This window comes from Schistocerca piceifrons, chromosome 3 (genome assembly GCF_021461385.2).
Source record: "Schistocerca piceifrons isolate TAMUIC-IGC-003096 chromosome 3, iqSchPice1.1, whole genome shotgun sequence".
Taxonomy (NCBI): domain Eukaryota; kingdom Metazoa; phylum Arthropoda; class Insecta; order Orthoptera; family Acrididae; genus Schistocerca; species Schistocerca piceifrons.
The window spans coordinates 822718189-822734808 of NC_060140.1; the positions used below are offsets into that span (position 1 = coordinate 822718189).

The 16620-nt window shown below is 43.3% G+C and overlaps 1 pseudogene; it reads left to right on the top strand.

Moving 5' to 3' along the window:
• The window catches only part of LOC124789087, a 172840-nt pseudogene that overhangs the window by 116173 nt on the left and 40047 nt on the right, over positions 1–16620 (top strand).

A 16620-nucleotide genomic window follows, 5' to 3' on the forward strand; every position in this document is an offset into this window, starting at 1 on the left:
CTAGTGCGTTGTGAGTGGTAGAGATAAAAATAAATAAATAAACCCCAGCTTTAAACTCGCTAGCGGGTCCTATGACGTTATCCTGAACTCGCCGTCTCCGTTGCAGTTCCACATGGTGCGAGTGCAGGATAGGCTGCCCGCACCAGTTACTGTGGTCGAGCATTCAAGCTATGACTAAGCGTTCCGCTGTAGCGAAATACTGTTTGGTAGCTGTGGTGCAGTACACACATGGTGCAGCAAATAGCAGGATTATCGGTAGTATTGGTAGGGAAAGCAACGTAACCGAATGTGTGAGAGAGGAACTGGGAGCTGACAACTTCTCTTTCCTCTTGTTTGTTTTGCACGTAATTAGAACTGCATATCGTTCAACATTGGTCCACTCTGAATTTTATATTCTCACAAAATATAATTTACAGTTACTATGTAATAAGAAGTAGTTGATCGCGTAATTTCTGCGCTTTTATGTAACGAAAGCAATTAACTTATATGCAAGTACAGTTTACGTTTACAAACATAAAAAATTGTATAATCATTGTTGTTGTTGTTCTGTACACAATGGAAACATCTTGGTCATACTCTAAGGCAAGAGTTTTCTTTTACTATCGAAAAGTGTCAAAGTTGTTTATGAGTAACACAAATATGTTTTACATTCGCTCGACGAAGTACTGAAACTATGTTGATATTTTTTGATTTGCGTTCTCTTTTTCATTTTATCGTTCTTTTGAGGAAATTGCATTTTCTGGTGCTATATAATAAAAATCTCGCTGTTTCGCGCTACAAAACAATTGTTTCCGAATAACACATGTATTAAACATTGACAAGTTCAATTTTTCTATAAATACTGCTTATTTTTCAGCAACAGACCGGACGATAACTATGTAGGTTATATATCCCCACTCCATTTTTGGACAGTTCATCTCTTCTGTTTTTTAGGGAAACGTAGTAAGACACTGAACACGTAGGCAAAACAAGCGATCGAAGGGAGGTAACTACTTATAGGTATGCCGGCCTGTGTGGCCGAGCGGTTCTAGGCGCTACAGTCTGGAACCGCGCGATCGCTACGGTCGCAGGTTCGAATCCTGCCTCGACCATGGATGTGTGTGATGTCCTTAGGTTAGTTAGGTTTAAGTAGTTCTAAGTTCTAGGTGACTGATGACTTCAGAAGTTAAGTCCCATAGTGCTCAGAGCCATTTGAACCATTTTGAACCTATAGGTATGCAATACACCTAACATAAAGGTAACGCGGTTAAGATGTCAATTAACCAAGAATAAGTTACTACGAAATCGACCGTGGTCTACGCTTACTTATGAGAGTCTGTGGTAGCATATGGTAATTTTGCACCACTATCCGTGACCGACTCCAAGGAAATGTCTGATTCCACAGACTTCAAACGTGTCTTTATCCGTATTCAACTACTGCCTTCGCGGGATTCTCGTTCGTGTGGCTCTCTGTAATCATGCAGCGTGAGGTAGCCAGTGCAGTACCAATGAAACCAATGCACCAATGCACAGATACTGAAGTAATGAGAGGCTCTAAAGAACGTAGTATGGAATAAATTTTTGCTGTTGTAGACGAAAGCAACAAGTCTATTTGGTGCATGTCGTGCATAAACAGCTCTACGTTATTAAAAGAAACATTCTTGTGAGAACCCGACAGTATGACAGCTACTTCAAAATACACTGACGGAAAAAAACTCGTAGCATCAAAAAATAAGTAATGTAAAGTAATGAAATTTCGGAAATTAATTTGTATACGTAACATATATTTAAGTGATTACCGTTGCAACATTAGATGTTAATGTAAGCGAGAGATCACCTATTGCAAGTGTGAAATGCTGGCACCACAATAACTGGTGTAACAGCCAGAATGTTGAGTGAAAGAAGCATAAAATCGTGCTTTCATTGTGCTGTATAGGTGCCAGATGTCAGTTTGTGGTATGGAGTTCCATGACTGTTTTATTTGATCGGCGAATAAAGAGGCGCACAGTGCTGTTTGAGGATGACAATGGAGTTGTTGTCCAATGGCGTTCCATATGTTTTCAATTGGAGGCAGATGTGTTGATCGAGCTGGACAAGGCAATGTGTTGACAGTCTCCTCTGCATGTTGGGTTATAACAGAGGCATGTGGGTGAGCCTTAGCCTGTTTGAAAACAATTGCAGCGCAACAGATCGATTCGCCACACTGACGTACAAATTTGCAGTCAGGGTGAATGGGATACCGAGAGTGCTCCTGCGGTCTAACGTAACCGCACATCAGACCATTTGGGGTTAGCGCTACAGGGTGTGTCACCCGAAGCTGTCCTTGAAGCAACCGATTTGAAACAGTTTGTTGTGTCACTGTGGTGCCAGCTGCTGCTCAGATTGCAGCTGCAGATGAAGTACAATGCTTCCGAGACATACGCTGATGATCTTCCCTCTTCGCACTGTCACGTGTCCATCCGAAGCCCGATCTTCTAGTGACCGTGCATTCTCGTAACCACCGCTACTAGCAATCATGTACAGTGCCTACGTTACTGCCAAATCTTTCTCCAGTATCGGAGAGTGAATATCTAGCTTCTCGTAGCACTGTTACACGACCTAGTTCATCCTCAGTGAGTTGTTGATAGTGGCGTCTTTGTCGCCTTAAAGGCATTCTTGACTAACAGCAGCTCCCCACATCCAATCTCATAGTTAACTAACGCTCACGAGCACTACAGCGTGTATTTAAAGCAAACCTGATTCGCATCCTCACAGAGGCGCAACTAGCGCCACTTTTATGGGACTGGTGCGAAATTTGAACAGACATCATCCTTGAGGTGTAGAAAAACGCCTACCGGGTTTCGTTTATGTCACGCAACTGTTTCTCAGTGTTGTGATGTTTTTCCGTAGTGTAACTGCGAAGCGTGTTGCAATTTATGCGAAATATATGGGAACTTCTAAAGCTTCTCTGGTGAAGGATTCAAAGAATTAGCTTTGAATATCTATGAGCTAATTTTCGAGAAGTCGGAGTTTCAGATATGCTACATCGCTCTAGTATAAGCAGAAGGCTCAAAGAACAGTTTGATGGAATTTGAAACAGCATAATGCCTTCTGATACAAACGAAGCTGTTATTAAACCGTGTCCCGCAACAGCTGTTATGCGAACTGATTCACAGAATCAGGTGAATTATTTCACGCTTACAGCACATTGCGTAAACACGAACTGGTCTCGTGAATAATGTTTGATTTACAACTTAACTTCCGGACGTTTAAATGATGGGAACACACATTTAGGAAGAAGCAGAAAAAAATATGGCTCATTGGAACATTTCGCCGGACATGTTGCATAATTAACATTTGTCAGTAACCAGGATGCCAACACAATAAAAGTTTTGAAAAATCACAAACGGCTCCAGTCTGCTGCTCATTGTATTAACACTTCACTCAGACACACTATTCATGAAGATATAGCTTCTTGTTAAACGATCCTCCGAAAGCCGTACCAACAGTAAATACTGAAAAACGCATTTATGGTAGTCTCTTCGTATCTTCGAAATCATCTTTGAAACAAGAGGTCAGCCTACACAGGAACTGCTTGTACACAAACATAGCATAGTTAACATTCATTTACCTAAACTGCTACTTTATTCGTGGAAGAGAATTCCGCTGACAGGTTACAGGGATATGATGAAGAGCTTGCAGGAAGAGTTATGGATTTCCTGAATCCACTGACAGAGGGGACAGGCGAAAAAGAACCTAAAATGTAGTTAGTCATTTGCTTTGACAGCAAATCTGCAGCCTCAGTGAAAATAACTGCGAGGTCAGTTAAATTACTGCAGTTACAAATGCTGTTTCATTATGACATGAAGAAAGAGTAGAGTTGTAATTAACTAGGCTAACTGATGCCTATTATACACTCCTGGAAATGGAAAAAAGAAAACATTGACACCGGTGTGTCAGACCCACCATACTTGCTCCGGACACTGCGAGAGGGCTGTACAAGCAATGATCACACGCACGGCACAGCGGACACACCAGGAACCGCGGTGTTGGCCGTCGAATGGCGCTAGCTGCGCAGCATTTGTGCACCGCCGCCGTCAGTGTCAGCCAGTTTGCCGTGGCATACGGAGCTCCATCGCAGTCTTTAACACTGGTAGCATGCCGCGACAGCGTGGACGTGAACCGTATGTGCAGTTGACGGACTTTGAGCGAGGGCGTATAGTGGGCATGCGGGAGGCCGGGTGGACGTACCGCCGAATTGCTCAAACGTGGGGCGTGAGGTCTCCACAGTACATCGATGTTGTCGCCAGTGGTCGGCGGAAGGTGCACGTGCCCGTCGACCTGGGACCGGACCGCAGCGACGCACGGATGCACGCCAAGACCGTAGGATCCTACGCAGTGCCGTAGGGGACCGCACCGCCACTTCCCAGCAAATTGGGGACACTGTTGCTCCTGGGGTATCGGCGAGGACCATTCGCAACCGTCTCCATGAAGCTGGGCTACGGTCCCGCACACCGTTAGGCCGTCTTCCGTGCAGCCCGCCTCCAGTGGTGTCGCGACAGGCGTGAATGGAGGGACGAATGGAGACGTGTCGTCTTCAGCGATGAGAGTCGCTTCTGCCTTGGTGCCAATGATGGTCGTATGCGTGTTTGGCGCCGTGCAGGTGAGCGCCACAATCAGGACTGCATACGACCGAGGCACACAGGGCCAACACCCGGCATCATGGTGTGGGGAGCGATCTCCTACACTGGCCGTACACCACTGGTGATCGTCGAGGGGACGCTGAATAGTGCACGGTACATCCAAACCGTCATCGAACCCATCGTTCTACCATTCCTAGACCGGCAAGGGAACTTGCTGTTCCAACAGGACAATGCACGTCCGCATGTATCCCGTGCCACCCAACGTGCTCTAGAAGGTGTAAGTCAACTACCCTGGCCAGCAAGATCTCCGGATCTGTACCCCATTGAGCATGTTTGGGACTGGATGAAGCGTCGTCTCACGCGGTCTGCACGTCCAGCACGAACGCTGGTCCAACTGAGGCGCCAGGTGGAAATGGCATGGCAAGCCGTTCCACAGGACTACATCCAGCATCTCTACGATCGTCTCCATGGGAGAATAGCAGCCTGCATTGCTGCGAAAGGTGGATATACACTGTACTAGTGCCGACATTGTGCATGCTCTGTTGCCTGTGTCTATGTGCCTGTGGTTCTGTCAGTGTGATCATGTGATGTATCTGACCCCAGGAATGTGTCAGTAAAGTTTCCCCTTCCTGGGCAATGAATTCACGGTTTTCTTATTTCAATTTCCAGGAGTGTATATTTAATAAGAGTTCAAACGTATCAAAATCTCGAGCCCTCGTTTTCCTACTCGAGAGGGTTGTAATTAATTCCAGCCATAAAAGAGCTACATTCGTTCGGTATTTCCACGATGGCGATATGCTTGAGATGAAAGGAATGCAATAAATTGTTACAGTGTACGACAAAGTTTGGCACTACTGCATGCAACAATAAACGTAATCGTTCTTGTATCGTTAGTGGATAATGTCTTACAGCCAAACAGCAGTATTATAATTCTTATAATTTTTCGTCAATGTAAAGTACACTTTTCCGTGCACCTTTATGGAATTCTGTATTACTTCTGTATATGTTTAGCAACGTAGTGCCATCAGGTACAGTATCACCCGGCACAGAAAGACAGTTCGTTTCAAGAACTAGAAAAATAACAATTTTACCGCTGCAGATGAAGGAGATGTCTAGATTTTAATGCACATTGGAGATGATGATGTCGTGTTAACATAGTAGAGCAGGCACGGGTAGGATATACCATTGATTGCTGCAAATGCATAACGTATTTTGTATACCGCAGCAAGAAGCGCACGTAGTGAATGATGATGATGTTTGGTTTGTGGGGGCGCTCAACTGCGCGGTTATAAGCGCCCGTACAAATTCCCAACCTTCTCACAGTCCAAACTCGCCACATTCATGAACTATGGTGAAAATGATGAGGACATCACAAACACCCAGTCATCTCGAGGCAGGTGAAAATCCCTGACCCCGCCGGGATTCGAACCCGGGACCCAGTGCTCTGGAAGCGAGAACGCGACCGCGAGACCATGAGCTCCGGACTCCTAGTGAATGTTGCTCTAGTAAAGCTGGCGTGTTACTAATATTAACCACTCGTCGAAACCAATTAAATACAAACTGCGATAGTGATCTATTGCTGATCAAGACTTATTCTAAATTTTCTTCATGTGAGAAATGTGGATAGTTACAGCTGTGAAAACGAGATGCGTAAGTAAGGTAATGAAATTGACAGCACTGCGACCGATCTGTCAATGCTGTGTTGTTTTACTTCTGTAGACAGTCGTGTTCATCCCTTCCAGATGCTCAGCTCGAGTTTCAGCTCCGTACATCACTCACGTAATTTTTGAGAACGCCATAGGTGTAGTTTTGGTTTTGTTGTATTTTATGAAAATTGAAGAGGGGAATTAGAGCAATGTTATGCAATCAAGTTTTATGTTAAACTTGGGGAAACCGCGATTGTGGCCTTTGAAAAGTTGAAATAGACCAATGGGAAATATTCCTTATCAGTAGCACAAGTGTTTCGCTACCACAAATCATTAAATCATTTTTGGAATGACGAAAACACGTTGTAGATGAACCACAGTCAGGGAGACCTACAGTTCTATAAGCCGATGAAAACGTCGAACGTGTACGTGCTTTTGAGGGATCAGACTGATGTTTAGCAACAAGGATGTTACACAGTTTCACCAGATTAAATTTTGACCGAAGATTTGCACATGTGAAAGGTTTGTGCGTAAATGGTCCCGAAAGCCCTCACAACTGTGCAGGATAACAATCGAATAAGTACCTTGATCTTCTGGAGAGGATTGCCAATGGTTCAGTCGTGTGATCACAGGTGACGAAACCTGGATTTCTGAGTACGATCCCGAGACAAAGTAGCAAAGTGAGGATGGCACACTGAGGCATCTCCTCGACCGAAAAAAGCCCGAATGAGCCAATCAAAGATCAATCCAATGCTGATTTGCATTTTTGGGTAGTTGGGGTACCGTGAATAATGAATTTTTTCCTCCAGAACGAACTGTCAACTAAGTGTTTGGGGAAGATTTCCTCGAAAGGCTTCAAAATAAAAAGTTGTATGGAGAGAGACCGGACTTTGCAGACAAGTGATTACTGCATCATGACAACGCCCAATGTGACACGGCCGGCCGAAGTGGCCGTGCGGTTAAAGGCGCTGCAGTCTGGAACCTCAAGACCGCTACGGTCGCAGGTTCGAATCCTGCCTCGGGCATGGATATTTGTGATGTCCTTATGTTAGTTAGGTTTAACTAGTTCTAAGTTCTAGGGGACTAATGACCTCAGCAGTTGAGTCCCATAGTGCTCAGAGCCATTTGAACCATTTGAATGTGACACGGCCACTTTCATCGCGGAATTTTTTTCCTCAAAAGAAGAAAGAAATCGAACCAATATGAGGCGGGCTGCTAGATTTGTTACAGGTAGGGTTTGACAACTTGTAAGTGTTACTGAGATAATTTGGTAATTCAAATGGATGTCCTTTCCGGGAAGCGACGTTCTTTTAGAGGAACATTATTGAGAAAATTTAGAGAACCAGAATTTTAAGGTAACTGCCGAACGATTCTACTGCCGCCAAGATACATTGCACGTAGGACGCGAAGGTAAGGTACGAGAAATTGCGGCTCATACGGAGGCATATAGACATTCCTTTTCTGCCTAGGTCTCTTTGCTAGTGGAACAGAAAAGAAAATGACCAGTAGTGACAAGGGTACCCTCCACTACGCATCGTACGATGACTTGCAGAGTACCTGTGTCGATGTTGATGTAAATTAAAACTGCGTGCCGGATCGGAACTCGAACCCGAGACCTTTATCTTTCGTGGACAAGTGGTGCATCTTATATTCGGAGATCAGCGTTCATTTTGAGTGTAAATATATTTCAATTCTTAAACTTTGCGCTTGCAATGATCTTGTCATTTACCACCTTTTCAAAACCTAATGCATTTCCTACAGCTCGTCAAACGACATATGATTCCGAGATTCGCTCATTTCCGTCCTGTCAGTGAACACCGTAACAGCAAGATCGTGAACGAAACTTCCGTCCTATGTCACATGTTTACACTACTGCGTGCTTCAGTAACAGAAAACGAGTCTACCAGTACGAAGCGACCACAGCAACACGTTTCTCCCTGTCAGACTTGATTACTGACATACAGTGGAAGCCAAAGAAACTGGTACACCTGAAAAATATCGTGTAGGGCCCCCGCAAGCACGCAGAAGTGCCGCATCACGAGGTGGCATGGGGTCTAATAATGTCTGAAGTAGTGCTGGAGGAAACTGACACCATGAATCCTGCACGACTGTCCATAAATCCGTAAGAGTACGGGGGTAGAGATGTTTTCTGAACAGCACTTTGCAAGGCATCCAAGATATCCTCAATTATGTTCATATCTGGAAGTGTTTATACTTAGAATAGTGTTCCTGGAGCCATTCTGTAGCAGTTGTGGACGTGTGGGCTGTCCCGTTGTCGTGCGGTAATTGCCCAAGTCCATTGGAATTCAAATGGTTCAAATGGTTCTCAGCACTATGGGGCTCAACTGCTGAGGTCATTAGTCCCCTAGAACTTAGAACTAGTTAAACCTAACTAACCTAAGGACATCACAAACATCCATGCCCGAGGCAGGATTCGAACCTGCGACCGTAGCGGTCTTGCGGTTCCAGACTGCAGTGCCTTTAACCGCACGGCCACTTCGGCCGGCATTGGAATTCAAAAAGGACATGAATGGATGCAGGTGATCAGACGGAAGGTTTACGTACGTGTCACCTGTCAGAATCGTACCTAGACATATCACAGGTCCCATATCATTCCATCTTCACACTCTCCACACCATTACAAAGCCTCCACCAGCTTCAACAATGCTTCGGCTCCGAAAGCGTGTATCAGTGTTACGCTGAAAGTTTTCCACGGTGGCATTTGTTGATGACACAGCATCGAAATCTGCAGAAACACCAAAGAAATCGTGCCTGACGACCAATAGGAGAGATCCCAGATATAAGGGGAGTGAACAGCGTTAGGGGTCGAATAATCAGTGTGAAGATCATGGCAATTCCACGTAGTTGTGTGAAACGGTGTTATCAGCACCTGAGAAAGTTTGAAAGGAGCTTCACTCTTGGTCCCCATTTGGCAGGGTCGTCCAATCGTTCTGTATCAATTTGTAGACCATTCGGATGTGACAGCGACTCGGTCTTGAACTACACAGGGAAGTTACAGCCGGCGTACTCGTCGTCAGTATTCTAGTCGATCATGTCTGACCATCACAAGCGAGGTTCAAGCGCATCGTAGCACCGTCGCGTCTTCACATGCCACACGAGAACCACTGATGGGCTCCCTGCAATATTCGCTGTCGTCCTGACCCAAGGAATGGATGTTAGCAGCAGCTGGACCAGCGAATTACCTTCCACGTGCCGGCTGCCGTCAACGTCATATCACACACGGCTACATTTGGACTGGTGCCGTGACAGAGAAGCATGCAGTGCTGATGCATTCAGTGACGAACAGTGGTTCGCTGCTGCACATTTCAACGGATTCATTTATAATGGAAACCCAAAAACATGTTGGTGTGGCCAAAATCAATGTTTTGTCGCACTCCATTGAACGTCCATTGGAGATACAATGTTCTGCAATCGCAGACTTGCTGGGTTGCAGAAGGCGGTTGCAACGAACGTTTGTGTACCATGCAAAGTACCTCCACTGTGCCTGTTGTTTGTGCTATAAAGGCCATACCACACTGTCCACACTGTCAAGATATTTTGTAAATTGGCGTCTTCCGCTGAAATAAATACGCATCGCGGAAAATCTAATGTACCGTGACAGAGACTACCAGCTATATAATGCATGGAATCCCGTCATCTCCGAGATTTGCTCTAGACGAAGACGCCAGAATCCTCTTATAACTGCGGCGAACAGCAACGCCGAAGACAGTTGATTTTTTGCCGTTCCACCGGCGAGGGTGCTCCCGACGGAGGGGGGGGGGGGGGGGGGGCGAGGGAGAGTGGTGTTCCTGTGGTGTTCCTGTCACCGTGACTGACTCTCAACGTGCTATATAAGGCGAAGTGGAGAACGTCTTCGTCAGTCTTCGATGGCTCAGCTGAAGATCACTTGCAGGTGTCCAGTCGAAATATCGTGAAGTTTACGACGACCGTCTGCAATCCCGGATTCTCTTACAACAGCACTCATTACTTCAAAAGAATAGAGAGCTAGTTGCGTTTCAGAAGAACGATATTTTCTGAAGCTGTGTTGGCTGTTTGCCAATAAACTGTTATCTTCGAGGTGATTCATAATTTTCGAGGACGGTATATGTTCCAAAATCCTACTCAAAGGCAACGTTAGCGATGTGGGTCTGTAATTCAGTGGATTACTCCTCCTTTCTATGTTGAGTATTGGTGTTACTTGTGCAGCATTCCAGTCTTTGGGTACGGACATTTCGAAGAGCGAGCGGTTGTATATGATCGCTAAGTGTGGGGCTACTGTATCGGCATACGCCGAAAGGAACCTGGCTGGAATACAATCTGGACTCGAAGCATTTCTGTTCTTAAGTGTTCTAAGCTGCTTCGCTACACCGAGGATATTTACTGCTATGTTACCCATGGAGAGAGTATGCTTCATTGACTGTATGTTACAAACTGAAACCACTGGAATGAAATCAGTAACGGGATCCTTGCCGTTTACGGGCTGTAAACTGGCAGTTTGTCAATGTAAAATGGTGCAAGATGTTCTAAATTCTGAGAAAAATAGGGGCAAGCTATAGGGAGAGGCGACTAATATACAATATGTACAAGAGGTAAGAGGAAATAACAAGAATGGACCACCAAGAAAGAAGTGATCGGATTAAAATGAGTATAAGACAGGTATGTAGTCTTTCGCCGCTAGTGTTCAATCTGTACAACGAAGAAGCAATGATGAACATAAAAGAAAATTTCAGGGGATGGAGTCCAAATTCGGGGTGAAAGAATGTCAATGATATGATTCGCAGACATTGCTATCGTGAGTGAATGTGAAGAAGAATTACATGACCTGCTGAATTGAATGAACATTCTAAGGAGTACAGAGTACAGATTGAGAGTAAATCGAAGAAAGACGAAACCAATGAGAAGTAGCAGAAATTAAATAAGCGAGAAACTTAACATTAGCATTGATGGTCATGAAGTAGATGATGTTAACGAATTCTACTACCAAGACAGTAAAAAAACCAACAACGGACGGAGTAAGGAGGACATCAAAAGCAGACTACATTTTATATCCTCCCTACTCCAACCATCAACAGTTATTTTGCTTCCGAAACAGCAAAACTCAATTACTACTTTAAGTATCTCATTTCGTAATCTAATTCCCTCAGCACCACCTGATTTAATTCGAATACATTACATTATCCTCGTTTGGCTTTTCTCGATGTTCATCTAATGTCCTCCTTTCAAGGTACTGTCCGTTGCTTTCAGGTGCTCTTCCAAGTCCTTCGCTGTCTCTGACAGAATTACAATGTCACCAGAACATCCCAAAGTTTTTATTTCTTCTCCAAAGACTTTAACTTTTCTTCTGTTTTCTTTACTACTTGCTCAGTATATAGATTGAATAACATCGGGAATAGTCTACAACTCTATCTCACCCACTTCTCAACCACTGCTATCCTTTCGTGCCCCTCGACACTTGTAACTGCCAACTGGTTTCTTTACAAGTTGTAAATAGCATTTCACCCCTGTATTTCGTCCCTGGCATCTTTAGAATTTGAAATGGAGTATTCCATTCAACATTTTCAAAAGGTTTCTCTAAGTCTGCAAATGTTATAAACGTGGATTTGTCTTCCCTTAACCTACGTTCTATGGAAATCGTAGGGTCAGTATTGCCTTGCATGTTCCTATATTTCTCCGGAATCCTAACTGATTTCCCCCGAAGTTAGTTTCTACCAGTTTTCCATTCTTCTGTAAAGGATTCGTGTCAGTGTTTTCCAGCCGTGACTTATTGAAATGATGGTTCGGTAATTTCCACACCGGTCAGCACCTATTTTCTTTGAAATTGGGATTATCATATTCTCTTGAAGTTACAGTGTATATAGCCTGTGTCATATATTTTGCTCACCAGATGGAAGAGTTTTATCATGGCTGGTTCTCCAAGGCTATCAGTAGCTCTAGCGGAATGTTGTCTACTTCCGGAGCCTTGTTTCGACTTAAGTCGTTCAGTGCTTTGTCAAATTCTTCACACAGTGTCATATCTCCCTACTCATCTTCCTCTACGTCCTCTTCTGTTTCAATAATACTACACTAAATCACATCTCCTCTGTATAGCACCTCTGTATACCCCTTACACCTTTCTGCTTTCCCTTCTTTGATTAGGAACTGGTTTTTCATTCATACAGGTGGTTCTCTTCTCGTCAAAAGTCTGTCAAATTTACTTGTAGACAGTATCTATCTTACCCCTAGTGATATACGGTTCTACATCCTTACATTTGTCCTACCTGCGTCTGTGCAAAATTTTACCAGGCGGATTCCTCTTTCTTTCCTTACCCCATTTCATATTCACCTACTACTTTTCCTTCGCTTCCTTTTCCTATTATTGAATTCAAATCCCCAATCACTATTAAATTTTCGGCTCCTTTAACTATCTGAATAATTTATTTTATTTCACAATACATTTTCTCAATCTCTTCCTCATTTGCGTGGCTAGTTGGCATATAGACCTCTACAACTATGGCGTGTGGAGCTTCGTGTCTATCCTGGATACAATAATGCGTTCACTCAGCTGTTCAAAGCAGCTTATGCGGGTTCCTATTTTTTTTGTTCATTATTCAACTTACTGTTGCATTTTGTATCTATAACCCTTTATTCACCAGATCAGAAGTCCCGTTCCTCTTGCCTCCGAACATCACTAATTCCCACTGTATCTTACTTTAACCTATCCATTTCCATTTTTGTATTTTCTAACCTACTTCCCTGTTCAAGGGATATGACATTCCACGCTCCAATCCGTAGAACGCCAGTATTGTTTTTCATGATGACGACGTCTTCCTGAATAATCCCCGCCCGAAAATCCGAAGTGGGGACTATTTTACCTTCGGAATATTTTAGCCAAGAGGATGCCATCATCATTAAACCATACAGCAGAAATGCTTACCCTCGGGAAAAATTACGGCTTACGGCTGTAGCTTGCCCTTGCTTTCAGTCATGGCGAACCGCGTCAAACCAGTCAGAAGAATGATGAATAAAATTTAAAAAAAGAAAGACCCTCACGTCATTCTCACGAAACTGCTCCCCTTTCCTCCAGCAGTACTATTAAAATAGTACGTCCTATGGACAGAAGTAAAGTAGTGTTTAACTTTTGAACGAAGCTGTTTCTTTTTATTGTTTTAGTGGTAGTCAAAACCCATATTGCAGAAACTAGACGTTGAAGCTTTCGAGCGGAATTGCCTTATCTTAGTGAAACAAGACCGTCTCTCTATTTGTATGTGAAACTCATAACTATTGTGCTTTGGGAATGCATCTTATTGAATTTAGCCCTCTACACGGTTAGTCCGCTCACGATGTTATTGACTGCAACGGAGTGCGTCTGCAGATCGACTCTGCAGCTCGCGGGCTTGCGTGTGGTAGGATCCTGGTTTTCGGACTCGGGGAGGCTCTCCGACGAATCTAAATAAAGTTCGAGTGATATTTCACGTTTTATGTAGAGCTTGTGGACGTTCTAGCGTCTTATTTCTTTTCCATTCTTTCTTTTCCATTCTTTGTTTCATGTAACTTTTTTCACACACTTGCAGCGATTCAAACATGCGAACAGTCTGGTGTTGTGATCACTTCTGCGTCGTCACTTACTTCAAAAACTGAAATTGAAGGCTTCAGTGACAGTATATGTGGACTGGTAGTATTGCAAAGTTTGTAACAACTCAGATTCCGTAGTAGCGCTCCAGTCATAAGCCAATTAGCCCTAAGCAGAACTTCCCTGTTTAATGTTAAAACAGACTGCGAGGAAGAAAGCAAGACATCGAATTGTTGTGTATATAATTTTTGTTTAAAATTATGTCTATAGTAAGAACTAATAGATATAAGGAAACAAACTGTCTAATTGATTAAATGCATTTCTGTCATGTACTTCTATTGGAGTTAAAACTGACCATGAGCAAGAAAACGATTCCGCCATTTTCATAGCATAGCGTTTACTTTCTCGTGATCGTTTTTAAAAGAAAACCGCTGCCCGTCGGAATTTTTATTATTGTAAGTATATATATATACCCACCTGAATATTTATTACAGTATCGTGTAGAAATCTGAAGTAAATGAGTCAAGAACTTTTCAACATTTTGGAAAATAACGTCAAACAGTTTCTTACCGTTATATAGTAGTGTAAATGTCAGTAAGCAAAACGAATATTATTGTTTAGAATTTTTTATGCCATTAGAATACTCTGGAAGAGTGGAAGAATAATTATAGTCTTCGGGACAACTCTATATAGTAGTTTCAGAAACAGAACTCCAGAATTTTTATGTTAAATTGATGAATGTGGAAGACAGCTCATGTGCTTTGCAACAGCCAATTTTTAAGCACCAGAGTTACGAACCCCTTCCGTGTACACAGATCCTGTTTCACCAATTATTTTTAATTAATACTAAATAATTTTGGTTCAAACACCACTCAAGCACAGGTTAACACTCTTCCCTATAGTTCCTCTGTGCTGTCCCAGCGAGCGATGAGGCTGAAGCGAAGAACGTTATTTTTACCAAGACGTCATTTACGTAACTTTTGACCTCAGCAGAAACGTAAGCAAATTACAGCTGCAAGCAGTCTACTGTTTATCTGCCATGGAAGTAGAGATACAGTGTCTCCCACACATCGGTTCTAACTTAACGGTGCTGGCAACGGAAAAATGGGGCACGTTGGAGACGGAACGTCTGACCAAAGGGCCCACAACTGCATTATATTTCTGTTTTTCAAAAACCTACGTACAAAGATAATAATTTTCTTTCGTATAATGTACGAAGATGACTGAATTGTCCTATTTTGTATTAGAAAAACTAAACTCCGCAATAAAGCCCAGAAACTCGCTGTCCCGTTATCCTCCGTCATATGACGTCATTCAGTTGCGGTATGGAAGGGTGTGGGGTTATCAGACCACTCTCCCCGCAGTTGTCGGCTTTCTAGTCCTTAAGCCTGGTTCAGACACGCATCTAATGTGGTGTCACAGCTTGTGGCTTTCTGTAGTGGCATCATGAACTACCGTTCACACAAGACGCCACAAATTCTACGTAGTTGCACAGTTTTCAATATGGCGTCAGTTGTAAGCATTTGAGCGGATATGAATTTTATAGTGTATGTTATGGCCTTTTAGAGCTGTGGCAAGAGTTAAAGGCGAGTTAAGACGAACCCCTAATGTTGGATCCGACAATAGATTTCGCACAGGCATAAATCGGTGGCCTCAAACACATTTAAGATAGAAATAATATTTGGAGACGAAAATGCTGTCTCCAGTGGCAAACTAACCAACAGCTGGCATCTAAATATTATCTGCAGACACACCACCCATCCAAAATTTTGGAATGTTGTTGTATTGATGTTGGCATTTCGAATCACTAATTTTTAGTTTAACAGCTACAATACATAGAATGTTTGGTGTCACGAATCACCAAGTTTATATGAGTCGCTGTTTTAGTTACGTATACTAAGTTTACGTACTTACTTACCCAAAACGTAGGTTGCTGTTCTTGTAGTTCCAAAAGCTGTGAAAGTGTACCTGCTGGCACTGTTTACACTTTTTTCAGAAATAGAATAAAAATCCACTGAAATCGAATGGAGTAGAGCTGCAATTACTTCGTATTCGAAACACTGTCACCAGGGAGCAGTGGCCTTGAGAAAGTAACGCAACAAAATATAGCCAAGGGGAACTTTTTGTGGCATCACAAATGTTGCGTCTCTAAAGTTGCGCCACTAAAAACTGGGACTTCACACATGCAACTACATTTAAACTGCAGTATGCCTTTAGCTGTGGAAACACTTTTGTTGCGTATGAGACCTGGGTTTAGAGGCGCTGCTTTTTGTCGTCTAGCGCCTTCAATTGCTGAGCGCTCGGCGTCCCAGTGCCCCTATGAGAGGAAAAGTCCTTGGAAGTGTTGTGAAAGAAAATCGGGTCCTATGCATGGCAGTTAAACATGCTGGCGATATATCCACGAATTTTTACATAGAATCATTGGCTATCATACACCAACGTAGTATTTAAAGCTGGTGATTGATTCACTCTTTTTTCTGGAGTTATTATAACGACATTAAGATTCATACTTGAAAGTACCTAGGAAGCGCCAACGAAGAATTTCGTAGGAATCTAATAGATAAGAGTGAGGAAACTGTCTAATGAGAGACGCGTATACGCCGTTAGAAACATGCACGAGCGGTATGTTACGTACACGGGCCTAGAGCTCTGCTGCATATACAAGTCTGAAACGACCTTTTTCATTAACGCATGTCAGATGGCTGTTGACAATTACGTAAACTACATTTAGCTTTAAGTAACAAAATAGCTGGGTGTAATTGTAACTCGACGTCCACATACTGTGCTCTGTTCATTGTTTATGGTATGTACGGCTCTGAGCACT